Source organism: Chiloscyllium plagiosum, chromosome 6 (assembly GCF_004010195.1).
Source record: "Chiloscyllium plagiosum isolate BGI_BamShark_2017 chromosome 6, ASM401019v2, whole genome shotgun sequence".
NCBI lineage: Eukaryota > Metazoa > Chordata > Chondrichthyes > Orectolobiformes > Hemiscylliidae > Chiloscyllium > Chiloscyllium plagiosum.
The window spans coordinates 58,099,200-58,117,390 of record NC_057715.1 but is presented as its reverse complement, the minus strand read 5'-3'; the positions used below and the strand labels follow the sequence as shown (position 1 = coordinate 58,117,390).

The window sequence follows — 18,191 nt, the reverse complement described above, 5'->3', positions numbered from 1 at the left end:
GTGAAAGACCTTTCCTCTCCAATTGGCAAGATGTGTGACAGTACAGCACCATCCCCATAGGGCAAAGGCATGACATGCCAACTGCAGTGGCAACTTCAGGTCAAAATGAGTCAATACTTCTGACATTTTTCGTGCTTTCTTTACCTCCTGGTAAACCTCTTCACATTCCTGGGTCCATTTCTACAGCCTTCCTTTTTCCAGTAATCGATGCAGGGGTTTAGCATATTTGCCAGAAGACACAAATTAGCTATAATTAACAAGTCCCAAGAACCTGAGAAAGCCTCAAAACATTAACTCTTGATTTCTCGCCACAGATGCTGCCAGCCCTGATGAGCTTTTCCAGCAATTTCTATTTTCGTCTGCAATATAGCATTGATTAAGATGAATGAGTGGATATAATGTGCATTTAGAATTGAGCCAGTTCTAGGTGTGATGGTTACAGAGGCCAAGAAACATTTCGATTTTAGGCAAAAGAGGTGAATATATTTTTCAGTGATATTGTGGTGCCTTGTCACAGAATCAGAGAATCCTTCCAGTGCAGAAAGAGGCCATTCAGCCCATCAAGTCTACACCAACCCTCTGAAGAGCATCCCATCCAATCCCTGTAATCTCACATTTACAGGACTAATCCACCTAATCTACAGATTTATGGTCACTACGGACAATTTAGCAAGGTCAATCCACTTAACCTGCACATCTTTTTATGCTAGGAGGAGACTGGAACATGGTGCAAACAGCCAGTCAAGGCTGGAATTGAATCTTGGTCCCTGGTCTGTGAGGCAGCAGTGATAACCACTGTGCTGCCCCATGCCATGTTGTTACTCAATATTGAGGTGATGCCAGAATTATTTACCCTTTACAACTATTAAAGGCACACAGCCTTGGCCATTGGAAGGTTCTTCAGTTTCCTCACAATAACAAAATGTCTAGATAATACAATAACATGTTCACTGTGTAATATTGCACTTCAGTATGAATTGTCATGCTCTTCAGTCACTAAGCAGTCCGTCTTTCTTTAAAAGTTCATTAAGAAAGTAGTGTGCAGTGATAATTTAGATTCTAGGAAATAAAAGTTAGATGCGAACGTTACAGCATGGGGTAAACCCTTCACCCCACCCACTAATTTAAACCTGCATCACAGAAATGATTTAACCCGTGCTGTAATCTGTTAAAATTTGAGAGGCAAAGAATTATCCCAAAAGTCATTATTTAAAGTAAAAATTAACAACTTTAATTTTTTTTGAAAATCTAACAGAGAATAATTAACTAAACCATTTACATCTCATTTATCTAAAGCTATGTTTTACCTTCCTCTCTACAATGCTGGTCCAATAAAACCCCCGATTAAGATTTTTAGAAAAAATCAAATTTCAAACCAGCCAGCTGTCGAATCTTCTCTTGGTATCTTCCTCTGTAGATTTGCTCTCCAGGTCGGTGTTGATCTTTTTTACCTGTGCAAACTCCTTCTCCAGCCAGGTACCTCTCAGAGAGTTCTTACAAGCAGCCTACATCTGTTGATCTTTTGGCAGTTCTCCTCCAACTGTTCAATTTTCTCCGGTCTTATACCCCAAAACATTGGATTGTTTCATTGGTTTTAATATTGTCAAAATATTGAATTCAAACTTGATTGGAGGTTAGTATCCTGGAACATCATTTAAATTGATTGGCCGAACTTGAAATTATTTTTTGTCTCATAGCAACCCAGGTACTGCTAGCTGCTGGACCAAAGATTACATTGTACATTCCCCAGCACTCTGTGTGCTTGCTAAGTCCTTCAACTCTCATAAAGGTACAGTACCCTTACATCTTCATAGCATTTCTGTGGGACATATCCAAAAGATTAGAAATTTTTCATTGGCATTGAGGGGGGCTTTTCCTAGCGAAATATGTCGGCACAATATCAATATACCAGAACTTCAATTCCTTCTGATATTTTTCTTAGAAACTATTGACAGAGTTAACTTAAATACTTGACTATTGGTCATCTAACAGAAAAAGTAAACCTGATTGTTTCTGATGTGAATATAAAATTTATGATGAAAAAGACACTGATTTAGTGAGGATAGTACAGTCAGTTTTATCTTCCTCTGTCCTGTCTGTTTCAGTGATAGACAGATAGTGATCATGCGATACTGTGTGTTGCTTGGGAAACAAGATCAGGCTCCAGGTAGTCAGGATAATATTGTAACATCATTTTTGAGAAGCAGTCTGTTCTGGTTATTGATTAATGTACTTCTCACCAACCTCCCGAAATATTTTGATGTAATAGGTTGTTGATGGTACAAGCACAATGTATTGTCAAAGAATCATTTGTTTTTTCTAAAATTTGATCTTTTTAAGTTGCACCAGATCAATTTTTTAATATCTGTACAATGTTATATGTAGATCTAGTTCTGCCATGAATAAAATGTCCTGAGGTTATGTCTGTTTTTTTGCCAGTTGTTCTTGTGAAGTGACAGAAGCATTATGCATAAAATTTGACATGTAATCTCAGAGTAAAGAAGCATGAAAATAACAGTAACATCAATAAAAAAAAGTTTGTTTATTTTACAATGATATTCCTCTTTATCTTTGGACAAATTTAGGAAAATAAATCAGTATCATTGAATACAGAGTTTGTATTTTAAATGCTACTGTACTGTCACAATGTTCTGATATTTCCTAAATCATAATTATGTTCATACCAATTCCAACAAGCCAAGGGTGTGATTTATGTTTGAGTGAGTAGTGGGAGCTGGGTGGGGTAGATACTTAATCCTTCCCCTTGCATCATAATTCTATGACTGTACAATCAGGGTACAGGTCGTTATTGCAAATTCACTGTAACGCGATTGACAAATCGGAGACACTGTTTCTACAGCATGAAATTTTAAAATGTGTAGTGGCTGTAAGATGATTACATCGCTAACACTTTAAGCACTGTTTCTAAACAGAGATTTTTCTTTAATATGGCGTTGCATGAGAGATCAATCTGAGACTCGTACAGGAGGAAAAGGGGGTCAAACAGCAGGCAGGAACAAAGCAGAGAGCAAGGTAGGACTGATAAATTAGGCTGCATTTGCTTCAATGCAAGTGGCATAACAGGGAAGGCAAGTGAACTCAGGGTATTTTTAGGAACATGGGACTGGGATATCATAGCAATTACATAAAACGTGGCTCAGGGGTGGACAAGACTGTCAGCTTAATGTTCCAGGATACAAATGCTACAGAAAGAACAGAAAGGGTGCAAGAGAGGAGAAGGAGTGGCGATTTTGATAAGGGATAGCATTACTGCTGTATTTAGGGAGGTTATTCTGGGGAATACATCCAGGGAAGTTATTTGTGTGGAACTGAGAAATAAGAAAGGGATGTTCACCATATTGGGATTGCATTATAGACTCCCTGGTAGTCAGCAGGAAATTGAGGAACAAATTTGTAAGGAGATTTCAGTTATCTGTAAGAATAATAGGGTGGTTATAGTAGGGGATTTTAACTTTCCAAACATAGACTGGGACTGCCATAGTGTTAAGCATTTAGATGGAGAGGAATTTAAGTTTGTACAAAAACGGTTTCTGATTCAGTATGTGGATGTACCTACTAGAGATAGTACAAAACTTGACCTACCCTTGGAAAATAAGGCAGTGCAAGTGACTGAAGTGTCCGTGGGGCAGCACTTTGGGGTCAGTGACCATAATTCCATTAGTTTTAAATAGTGATGGAAAAGGATAGACCAGATCTAAATGTTGATGTTCTAAATTGGAGAAAGGCCAATTTTGATGGTATTAGGCAAGAACTTTCAAAAGCTGATTGGGGGCAGATGTTTGCAATAAAGGGACAGCTGGAAAATGGGAAGCCTTCAGGAATGAGATCACAAGAGTCCAGAGACAGTACATACCTGTTAGGGTTAAAGGAACGACTGGTAGGTGTAGGGAAAGCTGGATGACTAGAGAAATTGAGGTTTTAGTTCAGAAAAAAAAAGGAAGCATATGTCTGGTGTAGACAGGAGAGATTGAATGAATCCTTAGAAGAGTATAAAGGCAGTAGGAGTATACTTAAGAGCGAAATCAGGAGGGATAAAAGGGGACATGAGATTTGGCAAATAGGGTTAAGGAGAATCCAAGGGGATTTTATATATATATTAAGGACAAAATGGCAGCTAGGGAGAAAATAGGGCCCCTCAAAGATCAGCAAGGCAGCCCATGTGTGGAGCGGCAAGACATGGGGGAGATACTAAACAAGTATTTTGCATCAGTTTTTATCATGCAGAAGTGCATGGAAATAGATGGTGACATCTTGTAAAGTGTCCATATTACAGAGGAGGAGGTGCTGGATGTCTTGAAACACATAAAAGTGGATAAATCCCCAGGACTTGATCAGGTGTACCTGAGAACTGTGTGGGAGCTAGGGAAGTGATTGCTGGGCCCCACGCTGAGATATTTGTATCATTAATAATCGTAGGTGAGGTGCCGGAAGACTGGAGGTGCCACTATTTAAGAAAGGTAGTAATGAAAACACAGGGAACTATAGACCAGTGAGCCTGATGTCGGTGGAGGGTACGTTGTTGGAAGGAATCCTGAGGGACAGGATTTATGTGTATTTGAAAAGGTGAGGACTGATTAAGGATAGTCAGCATGGCTTTCTACGTGGTAAATCATGCCTCATGAACTTGATTGAGTTTTTTGAAGAAGTAACAAAGAGTATTGATGAGAGCAGAGCGGTAAGTGTGATCTATATGGACTTCAGTAAGGCTTTCGACAAGGTTCCTTGTGGGAGATTGGTGAGCAAGATTAGATCTCATGGAATACAGGGAGAACTAGCCATTTGGATACAGAACTGGCTCGAAGGTAGAAGACGGAGGGTGGTGGTAGAGGGTTGCTTTTCAGCCTGGAGGCCTGTGACCAGTGGCATGCCACAGGGATCAGTGCTGGGTCCACTGCTTTTCATCATTTATATAAAGGACCTGGATGTGAACATAGGAGGTGTAGATAGAAAGTTTGCAGATGAAACCAAAATTGGAGGTGTAGTGGACAGCGAAGAAGGTTACCTCAGAGTACAGTGGGATCTTGATCAGATGGGCCAATGGGCTCAGGAGTGGCAGATGGGAGTTTAATTTCGATAAATGCGATTTGCTGCATTTTGGAAAAGCAAATCAGAGCAGGACTTATACACTTAATGGTAAGGCCCTGGAGAGTGTTGCTGAACAGAGACCTTGGGGTGCAGGTGGTATAGCGGGCCCAGTTTTCACCTCAGGATGTGTCTGAGGCCTTGTGATGCTGGTGGGTCAGTGGTTTTTAGAGGTTGTCGGTTCTTAGGTCTGTTGGTTGTGGTCAGTTGCCATTGGTTCCACTGGCTTGGTATAGGTCTATGAGAGAGTGAGAACTACAGATGCTGGAGATCAGAGTCGAAAGTATGGTTTTGGGCAAAAGCCCTTCATCAAGCATTCCTGATTAAGGGCTTTTGCTTGAAACATTGATTATCCTGCTCCTCAGATGCTGCTTGACCTGCTGCGCTTTTCCAGCACCACACTCTGGACTATGTCTGTAGGTTTTGGCATTGTTGTCGGAATCCCCTTTCCGGAGATAGCTCTTGGAAATAGCCACTGGAATTCGCTGCTGGGGGAGTAGCTCTCGGGGAGATAGCTCTTTGGGATCTCTCTTCTGGAGATAGCTGTGGGATAGCTTGTTCCGGTGAGATCAGGGCTGCAATTACACTAATTGTGGGCCTCTTATCTTCACACCAAATCTGCGCTTGCCATTGTGTTACTGGTGCTCTCTTTGAAGTCAGCTGGCTTCCGATTGTTAAGAGCATGTGTAAATGGATTTGTTTGAAGTTGAATGCCCGATATCTCTGTGAATGAATGCTGATTGAAGTTGAATATCTGGTATCTGTATAGGTTCCATATTGTCTGTGTTGGGTAGCTCGAGGTATAAAAGGTAGCTTCAGTCTAGAGCGTTAGGTTTGCTTGATTGTTCTGTTCAAATAGAAGATTGGAATTCCAGACTGAACAATGGTTCCAGGCAGCCATCTTTATGTTGGTGTATTTTTTCCAGAGCTCAGCTCAGCTGCCCCTTTATTTTTAAAAGTTTTTGAAAAGTGCAGGGTTTTGCTCCAGTATTTTAGATGATGGGGATTTTTGCTCAATCCTACAAGGCATATAGGTGGAAACAGACTCGTCGCTCCAACAAGTCTATGGCAACCATAATCCCAAGCTAAACTAGAGACACCTGCTTGCGCTTTACCCATATTTCTCTAAGAGTTTCTTATTCATCAACTTATCTAAATGTCTTTTAAACATTGTAACTGAAACTGCATTGACCACCTCCTCTGGAAGTTCTGACATCTTAGGTTGCGAATGGGTTTGTTCTGGAGTCTGTTGGTAAATCGATTTGTAGGCAAGCCGGAACACATTCCAGGACAAATAAAGTAAGGGAAATGTCGTATGTCAGATCTCCAGTGCCATCTCCCGCCATGTCCACCCAGTGAGCCTTCTCACTGCCTCCTGCTCTGGTCCTTCTTCCATTCCTTAGGGAGCAGCCTTGACAATGATTGTTGCCTGCCCTTTAAATTGAGTAAAAATTGCCTGTATTATGCCACTTTCCCTTGTTAACCATTGTGAATCAGGGAATGAATGAATGATTACAACCAAATAGCTTATTTCCATATCATAATTGCACCATATGTGCATTGCTGATGTGGTGCAGACTCAAGACCCCAGAAACAATTGATATCTGTACTAAGACCCCATCAAACTATGTGTTGTCAGATTTTACTGCTCGTTGAAGTCAATAGAAAGTAAATTTAAATCAATATGAAACCGGTGAAAGCTCAACTTGATACTCAGCAGGAATTCTTGATCAGTCGGGGAATCAAGGGTTAGGGGGAAAATACTGGAAAATGGATCAGTCATGATCCTATTGAATAAAGTCAGAAGTCACAAGACACCAAGTTATAGTCCAACAGGTTTATCTAAAATCATAAGCTTTCAGAGCACTGCCCCTTCACCTGACAAAAAGCTTGTGATTTCAAATAAATTTGTTAGACTATAACTTGGTAATGTGTGACTTCTGATTTTGTCCACCTCAGTCCAACAGCGGCACCTCCACACCAGGGATCCTAATGTATAGCAGACCAGGCTCAAGGGGCTGAATTGCTCCTGTGCCTATTTCTTATTGTCTTATGAATGCAAAATCATTATTGGAATTTGGAGGAAACTATTTCAATCTGATACTGGCTGATTCTCAGAATGAAAGTGAGTTTGATTTCATCCTCCCTATTCTATCTTTTGCAGTTCTTTCTTATCCTTGGTACCATACTTGACTCTTCACCAGAGGTTAAAAGGGTGAAAAGTGGGTAAAGAGGTTAAAAGAAGCAAGGCATATACTTTTCTAGTCAGAGTTTTTATTCTAACTCATACATTACAAAATTCAAACTCACTCATTTCTTATTTACAGCCAACTCTCATGCAATTATCTCTTAATTAACATATAACCACCTACCGAGCTCCATTTGATCCAGTATCTCTGCCAAACCCAACTACAAGACAACATTCTTTTCTATGGTCATGACTTCTTTCATAAAATAAAACTTTCCAAGCTTAACACATCTCTTAGCTGTAGCCCAAACAATGACTGGTAAGCATTTAGAATTAATTCCACATTCCTTCCACATTACAGCCATATTTATAAATTTATGAACCTGGATGCATTTTGTAGCTTCATTAGTTATTTCTGCTCAATCCTACAAGGCATATAGGTAAATTTCTTGCCTTCTACTTCTTTTAAATTTTTCTTTGTGAGTGTGCTCTTCATTCTTGCTAAGATGAGCCACCTCTCATTTCCCTGCTTAAAATGCCATATGATACTCGATCTATGAACTTTCCCATACCCTACCATTGACAAATACAATCATCTTCACAGTTAGCCACATAGGTTCAAATATTCCAGTCTCTGGATCATTGGAGTTGGGACTATAGAATGGATATGAGTGTCAGGATCCTGCATAATTCATGATAAAAAGACATATGTACAAATTTTCCAAGAAATCTAACCTTCCGATGGGCTGATTCCTTGCTGTTCAAAACCTTCTACAAATGCCTCCAACCCTGAACTCAGGGCAGAGTCTTGGGTCAGATCCATAGGACTTGCTGCATACTTACCATGGAAAAGTTATACAGTTTAATACCTGAGCTACCTCTGTGATTATACATGGTAATTCAGCAGAACACCAGAATTGGTCCCTCCCCATTCACCCTCTAGCAACTACCCCCTCTCCCTCCAGTGACCTGACTATCCTTCTGATCCCCAAACCCAACCAACCCCTGATCACATGACTATCTCCAACAGCCTAACTACCCCCTGAAGACTTGACCAACCCCCTTTCACATTCCTAGCCCCCAACCACATGCCTACCCCTGATCCACAGCATGACCCCGGACCAGACCCGACTACCCACTGGACCGGATTCAACCAGCCCCAATCACCCAGCTACTTTCCAGACCAGAGTAAACCACCCAACATACCAAGTCCAATTATATCCTCAACCATCTGACTACCCCGTCATTGACCACTCCCCAAGACACTAACATTAACTGTAAATGCCTTAACAAAATGCAACACGTCACATTTATATAAATTAAACTAAAAATCTAAAATAGAAATCTATTCCATTAAACTCTATCTGCTACTCCTTGACCCATTTGCCCATCTGATTAGGGTCCCCTTGTAATTTTAGTAATCTTCTTCGCTGTCCACTACACCAGCTATTTTTGTGCCCTCTGCAAACTTGCTAACCATACATCTTATATTCATATCCAAGTCATTTACATAAATGACAAAAAGCAGTGGACCCAGCACTGATCTTTGTGGCACACTGCTGGTCATAGGCCTCCAGTCTGAAAAGCAACCCTCTACCAGTACCCTCTATCTCATATTTTCAAGCCAGTTTTGTATCCAATTGGCTAGCTCCCCCTGGATCCCTTGTGACCTTCCTTACTAAACAGTCTACAATGCGGAACCTTGTCAAATGCTTTGCTGAAGTCAAAAATCACACAACACCAGGTTACAGTCCATCAGGTTTATTTGAAAGCACTAGCTTTCAGAGTGCTGCTCTTTCATCAGATGGTTGTTGGATTAAGGTTGTTTGCTGAAGTCCACATAGGTAACATTGACCACTCTGCTTTTATCAATCTTCTTTATCAACTCTTCAAAAAACCCAAATAAGTTAGTGAGACATGATTTCCCATGCACCAAGTCATGTTGACTATCCCTAATCAGTCCTTGCCTTTCTAAATAGATATAAATCCTGTCCCTCAGAATCCCCTCCAACAACTCACCCACCACTGACATATAGCTCACCAGTCTATAGTTCCCTGTCTTTTCCTTACAGCCTTTTTTAAATAGTGGCACCACATTAGCCAATCTCAAGTCTTCTGGCACGTCACCTGTGGCTATCGATGATACAAGTATCTCAGCAAGGAGCCCAGCAATCACTTCTCTCAGCTTCGCACAAAGTTCTGCAAAACATCTGATCAGGTCCTGAGGATTTATCTACCTTTATATGTTTTAAGACCTTTAGCACCTCCTCTTCTGTAATATGAATTCTTTTCAAGACATCACTATTTATTTCTCCAAGTACCCTAGTTTTCATATCCTTCTCCACAGTAAATATTGGTGCAAAATATTTGTTTAATATCTCACCCATCTCCTGTGGTTCCATAGGTAGACGGCCATGTTGATTTTTAAGGGGCCCTATTCTCTCTCTAGTTACTCTTCTGTTCTAATGTATTTATAGAATCTCTCTTGATTCTCTTTAACCCTATTTGCCAAAGCTATCTCATGTCCCCTTTCTGTCTTCCTGATTTCCCTCTTAAGTATACTCCTACTGCCCTTATACTCCTCTAGGGATTCACTCAATCCCCACCTGATATATGCCTCCTTAATTTTCTTGACCAGAGCCTCAATTTCTCTAGTCATCCAGCATTCCCTGGACATAGCGGCCTTGCCCCTTGCACTAACAGGAACATGCTGACTCTGAACTCTCATTACCTTATATTTGAAGGCCTCCGACTTACTAACTGTCCCTTTACCTGGCCCCATCAACTTGGAAATTTCCTGTCTAATACTGTCAAATTTGGCCTTATAAGGCCTTTAACTTTTTGATCAATTCTCTCCCTTTCTATAACTACTTTGAAACAAATAGAATTATGATCAGTTGCCCCAAAGTGTTCTCTCACTGAGACCTCTGTAACTTGTCCTGCCTTATTTCCCAACAGAAGATCAAGTTTTACTCCTTTTTTAGTAGATACATGCACATATTGAATAAGAAAGTTTTCTTGTACACACTTAATAAGTTCCTCTCCATCCAAGCACTTAACAGTATGATAGTCCTAGTCTAAGTTTGTAAGTTAAAATTCCCTACTACTTCATACCAATTTTCTTTGAAATATCAGAGGTCTTCTTACACATTTGCCTATCAATTTCCCATTGCCTATTGAGGACCCTATGATGCAGTCCCAACAAGGTGATCATCCCTTTCCTATTTCTCAGTCTATATAATTTCACTCGACGATCTCCTAGGAATATCCTCCTTAAGTATAGTTGTAATGTCATTCTCTAACCAAAAATGCCATTGCTCCTCCTCTCTTGCCTCCCTTTCTATTCTTCCTTGAGCATCTATACTGTAGAACATTAAGCTGCCATGTTGTCCATCCCTGAGCTACGTTTCTGTTAAAGCTATGACATTCCAGTTCCATGTTCCCAATCGTACCCTAAGTTAATCTGCCTTACCTATCTTGCATTGAAGAAAATTGCTTAGTGGGTGGCACGGTGGCACAGTGGTTAGCACTGCTGCCTCACAGCGCCAGAGACCCGGCGTGGGTTTCCTCCGGGTGCTCCGGTTTCCTCCCACAGTCCAAAGATGTGCAGGTCAGGTGAATTGGCCGTGCTAAATTGCCCGTAGTGTTAGGTAAGGGGTAAATGTAGGGGTATGGATGGGTTGCGCTTTGCCGGGGCGGTGTGTACTTGTTGGGCCGAAGGGCCTGTTTCCACACTGTAAGTAATCTAATCTAATCTACTTATCCAAGATACTCAGCATCTGTGAAGAGAAAGCAGAGTCAATGCTTCAGGGTCCAGTGACCCTTCTTCAGAACTGAGTTCTGACTACCTGCTTAACCACCTAACTAACCCCTGACCTAAACCAACATGACTATATCCCTAACCTCTACCCCAAACTAACTAGTTCACAACTACCTGACTAATGCAGTGACCAACTGGCTATATCCCTGACCAGACAAATTAATCCCAGTCCCCACTAACTGAACACAAGATATCCTCCCACACCCGACCCGATCACCTCACTGACCCCTAAATATCCAATTGCTCCCAGACTTGGCCTGACTCACTCTCAGTCACCTGACTACCTCTGGACTAACCATTTCAGTGCCAAGGCTACCAGAGCAGGTCAAACACTTACTTGTGAGCTTACAGTGAGTAACTCCCCAAGCACTGTCTGCCACTAATAAGGTACAAGTTAGGAGTATGCTGAAATACTCCCCACCTGAGTGCAGCTCAACTCAAGAAGCACGGCACCATTCTGGACAAAGAAACCCATGTAATTGGTATCACACACATGAACATCCATTGCCTCTAGAAATAAGATTCAGTAGCAGCAGTGTGTAACGTCTGCAAGATGCACTGAAGAAATTCACTAGTGTTCCTTGTCCAAACTCACAATCACTATCATCTCGAAGGACAAAGCAGCAGATAAATAGGAACACCACCAACCGCAAGTTTTCCTCCAAACTGCTCATCATCCTGATTTGGAAATATGTAACTGTAACTTCAGTCACTGGGTTAAATTCCTAGAACTCCTTCCCAAACGGTATTGTGGGTATTTGTACACCAAATGGATTGCAGTGGTTCATGACGGCAGCGTACCACTATTTTCTCAAGGGTAATTAGGGATGAACAATAAACGCTAGCTTAGCTAACTATGTCTTACATTCCCCGAATAAATTATAAAATATACATAGATGAACTGTGCTTGTCTCCCTGGCTCTATATTAATATACCTTTTGATGCATTGTGATGCAGTGGAGTGAGCATGTGTGGAACGTAGAGGCAAAAAGTAGAATTGTTATAGGAGTATTGATGAAACCACTGATTGCTGTAGTCCCTCTGGTTTATGTACCCAAGTTCTTAAAATGAATTACTAATTTAATAATAAATAATATATAATCACATTAGAACAGTGAAATATGTTCCATAGAGTATCCATCTTGGATCGTGTAACATGAGTTCATTAGTTGCTACAACTGATGCCTGTATCCTGATGTTTAAAGTAACAAAATGGAAGAGAACAGGAAAACAGTCCTAATTATGGGCAAAAAAGAATTGAAAAAATCAGAAATTCAAAGTCATTCGGCCACTTTATTAAGGTTAAAGTATAAGTCTACTTTAAGCTCTGCAGCTGTCAACTTAGCCCTTTCTATAAACTGCCACAACATAGATCACATTTTAGGTCATTAAACAATTTCTTATATTATCAGAAGCTTTATTATTTAATTTTTAGAAACATTAGCCAGACATTTCATCATCAATCAGCAGAAGAGCTAATTTGTTGCTGCTATTTAAAATGTTATTTTTCACAATAATTTTATTATGCATTGTGAACAGAAGGAAGTACAAGAGCATTTTGTATCACATAAAGTGGCTGTTTTTGATACTTGCTTAACCATGTTACGAAAAGCTAGTTACAAACTGTGAGAACAAATGCAAATGAAACAGACAGAGAAATTTGGCTGAGTGCCAATGTTGTTTTTTGAACGAGTTCGTCAATGAATACAACTCTTATTGCTCCTTCCCAAAAGCACTTTTCCTTTTCAAGCATGTGATCAATTTATTTTGAAAGTTGCTATTGAATTTGCTTTCACCATATCTTTTCAGGCAGTGCAGTCCAGCACATCACTTACTGAGTAACAAATGAATCTCCTCATTTGGCCTTTGGTTCTTCTGCCAATTAAATTAGATTCACAGGCAGAATCTTTTGGAAGCAATGCGGGTCCCTCTGGCTGGAACACTGATAAGAGGCCAAGTCACAAACCAATCAGGTAACGGAGAGGTCAGCAGCAGACTATACCCATGAATAATTTGCTGCGATAGAATCCTCAACAGAGTCTTGCAAATTATTTCTCAGCAGTGCTTTTTTTTTGCAATGTCACCTTTTTAATTTCTCTTTAAATGTATTGGCAAGGGGCATGGGAACAGGGTGCATAGTGCTGATGCCCTCTGGCTCTCTGACACCTATCATGCCGGTTTTGAAAAGCAAGTGAGAAAGAACCAGGGAACTATGGCTCTGTTACATATGTTGTAAGATCTGTTATGAAGGATGGTATAAATAGACACCTGGGTGATAATGTCTGTTTGGGCATTGTCATGGACTTGTGAGTGGGAAATTGTGCTTGATCAGTGCTTTTGAGTTTTTTGAAGATGTTATTAACAAAATTGATAAAGAATGTATGTAAATGCTTAGATTTTCAGAAGCCTTTTGATAAATTCCCCTGCAGGAGTCTAGTTAGTGAAAAATACAGCACATGAGATAGAAGGTAATGTACCTGCATGGATTAATGATTGACTAACAGCATAAAGCAGATAGTAGGAATAAATCGATCATTCTCATATTAGCAGGGCTATGGCCAGTGGGGTACTTTGTTTGGCCATTGATTTAGAGGTGGTGACGAAAATTAATATTTCCAAATATGTAGATTATACCCAAAACTAAGTGGGAATATGTGTTGTGGGGAAGATGTAAGATGGAGAGGATTTAGACAGGCTTAATGAACATGATTGATTGAATATAATGTGGAAAACTATAATATTATATACGTTGGTAGGAAAATCAAAGATGCAGAATATGTCTTAAATAATGAGAGATTGGAAAGTGTAGATGTACAAAGGGGCCTAGATGTTTTTCAGCAATAAATCACTCAACACTAACATGCAGATGCAGCAGGCTGTTAGAAAGGCTCATGGAAAGTTAGCCTTTATTGCAGTAGAATCTGAGTACAGGAGTAGTGAAGTCTTGGTTTGATTGTACAGGAGCTTAGTTAGATCCCACCTGGACGATTGTATGCAGTTTTGATCTCCATATCTCAGGAAAGATATTAGTGCCACAGAGGGAATGAAACAAGCATTCACCAGACTTGTTCCTGTGACAGCGGGAGAGTCCTATGAAGAGAGATTGGGCAACCTGGGCCTGTATTCTGTAGAACTTTGTAAAATGAGAATTGATTTCATTGAAAACGACAGATATTTAAAGGGTAAATGCAAGTAGGATGCTTCTTCTGGTTGAGGAGTGCAAAATCAAGGGACACAATTTAAAAATAAGGGACACCAAGATAAGGAGAATTTTTTTATTACTCAGTAAGTGTTGACTCTTTGGAACGCTTGAACCTAGGGGACTTTGGAAGTTCGGTCTCTGATCCTATTTAAAGTAGCGATCAATAAATTCTTGATTATCCATGGCATAAAGAGTTAAGGGGATTCTATGGATAACAGGCATTGAAATGTTGGAAAAGCCACAAATGTATGAAATGACAGATCAGGCTTGGCAGGCTGAATGACTGACTCTTGTTCTTATCTTCCAATATGCGTTATTCAGTTTGTCTGTTGCACCTGCAGAAATTATTTCTGACAAGGTGTTGCTATATATGAACAGACCTTTCAGGAACATTTGTTCCAACTGGAATGTGAACCTTCTGGTATCCTCACTACATTATTCTAAATCAAACAATCTAGATGCATTAATGGTTCACACTGTTAAGTCACTCATCTCAAAGTGTATCACAACAAAACAAGATTTTCATATTGCCACATTACACCACTGAGTAGCATTTCTCTGGTTAAGGAGTAATCATTACCAGCAGCAATCATGTTCAGAAGGAAAGTGAAAATGAAATTGACAAGCTGCCATCTATCCAAGTTGCAGGACATTCTACTTGAGAAACAATAGAGAATGAAGACTCTGTCTGACTGGCATTCGGGTGTGAAATTACTTTGGTTACACATAAGATAAAATGTCCAAGTCATACATGCTGCAATAGGAACCTGGTTTCCTGCAGTGATATTGATGTGTCGTCAGCTTAGGCTGTACAAAGTCACAAACTCAATGGAGCAATGTTGAGGAGGAACAAAAACTAGCTAAGGGAAATATACAATATGTCAGTTATGCACAGTGGACATGAATGAGCACAACCGAACAATGTCAGTGTGATGGCCAACAGTCAATATGCTGAGGACACACTTGTGAGTTAAGAGCAGCCAATGGTGAAATTCACATTTCCAGAAGGTTACTCCATTACAGAATCTGGAAGAGTTGACAAACCAATGTAACAATAAATGAATTCTTAGACTTACGTTCTCTTAAACGTAACATCTATTAGCATGATATTAGTAAATTTTATAATTTTATTCTGTGTAACTAATTTGTTTAACCCAAGATTTATATACTTTCACATTTAGAGTACAAAACGTACCTTTAGAAAGGGAATGGGTTGTTATATTATTGTTGCAGAGCTCAATATGGAGATAAACCAAGGGCCAGGATGTCATCATGTGATCAGAGCTCATGGTCACACTGCAATGCAGTACCCTAGGCCAAGGATATATGTAGAGATTCCATTGCATTAGTTTTAGTTATAAATAAACCTACAGGAGATTAAGTAAACAGAATCCACTATTTGTGAGTGCTGATGAAATGTTACTCCTGCTGACTGAGTAGAAGTATTTTGAAACTGCATTTTCTGAAATGTAACAATGAAGTATTACTTTAAAAGATGCTATCCTCTAATATGGTTGTTCTTATATCAGTTTGGAAGCTGGACCTCAAGGTATGGCATTATAAAATTTTATTACTTTATATACTTGCTGCAATGGTCAAAAAAGGTGGCACTGAAAAATCACAGCAGGTCAGGCAGCATCTGAGGAGCTGGAGAGTCACCATTTTGGGCATAAGCCCATCATCAGGAATGTGCTGTATTAGTGCCAACTTATAGCCAGCGTAGAGTATACTGAGATCAAAACTATTAAATTATTTATAAATCTGTTCCTTTCATAACAATGTAATTTAGAATATTGCTCTTTGGATTACTTAAATGGTTCAGCAGGTCATCCTAATTTTTTCTATTGACCATGAATGGAATGTAAACTATGTTCATTATTCAAGTCAAATGGTTCAGTAATTATAGTGAACCCATACTTATCCAAGCATCTTTCAAAATCAGGATGACTGTGCAATGCGCAGATATTATTTTTAAAACTATCTTTTAGTTTCACAAGAACAAACTATATGCACACATAAGTGCCTACGACATAAAGTTTGCAAAGCATATTCTCAGCAATTTATAAATAAGCTACTTAATTGTAGTACCTAAAAAATGTTAAAAATCACACGACACCAGGTTATAGCCCAACAGGTTTAATTGGAAGCACTAGTTTTTAGAGCACTGCTCCTTCATCATGTGGTTGTGTACACCACAATCATCTGAAGAAGGAGCAGCACTCCGAAAGCTAGTGCTTCCAATTAAACCTGTTGGACTATAACCTGGTGTCATGTGATTTTTAACATTGTACAGCCCAGTCCAACACCAGCATCTCCAAATCATGACTATATAATGTTGTGTTTGTCTCATGGTCAGTTTAAAAGTATATTGGCTCTAAGAAACAGTGTGTCAATATACCTGTAAGAGACATGCTTATCGTATCACCGTGGTGTATGACCTAAGGATATATAGATTGCATACTCCACCTTAACTCAATCACTTACTACTCGAAGCATAACCCTCAATTGTAATCAAATTGTTTAATGTTAACTTTGATGCTGATATATCTGAGAAATGGAATGTCTGTACATATTTGTAGCTGATAGAGCTCACTATTGGATTCTTCAATACCACGATATCCACACCTAATTTCTTATGTTACAAGGTTTATTATAGGTAATGCCGATAAAATAATTCTGCTAGAAGCAAAACCTATTTCACATAAAACCATCAACAATAAATAATTCAAAAAGCAACTCACCATGAACAAAAATATATTTTAAGAAATAGCCCATTACAATGTAGAAAACTGCAGCAAACACATTTTGTACAGTGTAGACCTTAAACTGAACAATGCATTGTTATCATTCTATACTTTTATACTTTCTGTTCTTTTTTGCATTTCATCTGTTGTGACTGACATTCTATTCCTTTTAATGAACAGAATATTTATGTTATCACCAACAGGAAACAACAGAAGTTGATAACAGTGTGCCTGAAGTTTAAAGATAGCACTGAGAGGAGCGACAGGATATTATGAATAAAATCTACCTTTTCACGGAGAACTCTGTGCAGCGCCCTTTCATCTGGGGTGTGAGACAGAGGAAGAAGGAATGAAGAGGTGTCCGTCTGATCTGTTACCATAATCAAGAAAGTGTTTAGCATGTTGTCAGATTTATAGGCTGACTTAATATCAAATTCAGAATGGCAAGTATTATTCTTCAACTTGACACTGATTCTTTGCATAGTAACCTGATCACCAAGACTATTATAGAATTATAGAATAGTCACATAAAACCACAATTTGTAACCCCTTTTATAAATTACAGAGCAACTTGGACCTCATAAAAATACTGATGCAAAACTGTAAAACAAAAATGCTTAGGATCACAATCCTAATAATCTTTCTGATGCTCACAACTAAAGTTGGCTGCACCTAGAATTATAGAATCCCTACAGTATGGAATTAGTCCATTCAGCCCATCAAATCCATACAGACCTTCTGAACAGCAACCCACCTAGATCAACCTCCACACCTTATCCCTGTAACCTGCATTTTCCATGGCTAATCCACCTAACCTGAAACAATGGGCAATTTAGCATGGCCAGAAAAAAGTGAGGACTGCAGATGCCCAGAAATCAGAGTCTAGATTAGAGTGGTGCTGGAAAAGCACAGCAGGTCAGGCAACATTCCTGGAAAAGGAAAATCGACGTTTCGGGCAAAAGCCCTTCATCAGCATTCCTGATGAAGGGCTTTTGCCCGGAATATCGATTTTCCTGCTCCTCAAATGTTGCCTGACCTGCTGTGCTTTTCCAGCACCACTCTAATTTAGCATGGACATTCCACTTAACCTGCACATCTTTGGATTGTGGGAGGAAACTGGAGCACCAGAGGAAA

General features: G+C 39.6%; 1 long non-coding RNA gene across 1 annotated transcript in view; it reads left to right on the top strand.

Moving 5' to 3' along the window:
- The window catches only part of LOC122551139, a 41,986-nt gene extending 24,181 nt beyond the window's left edge, over positions 1-17,805 (top strand). Inside the window, exon 3 of the long non-coding RNA XR_006312031.1 lies at positions 17,261-17,805. This is a non-coding gene — a long non-coding RNA (uncharacterized LOC122551139). The remainder of the gene's footprint in view (positions 1-17,260) is intronic.
- The last annotated feature ends 386 nt before the right edge of the window (positions 17,806-18,191 follow it).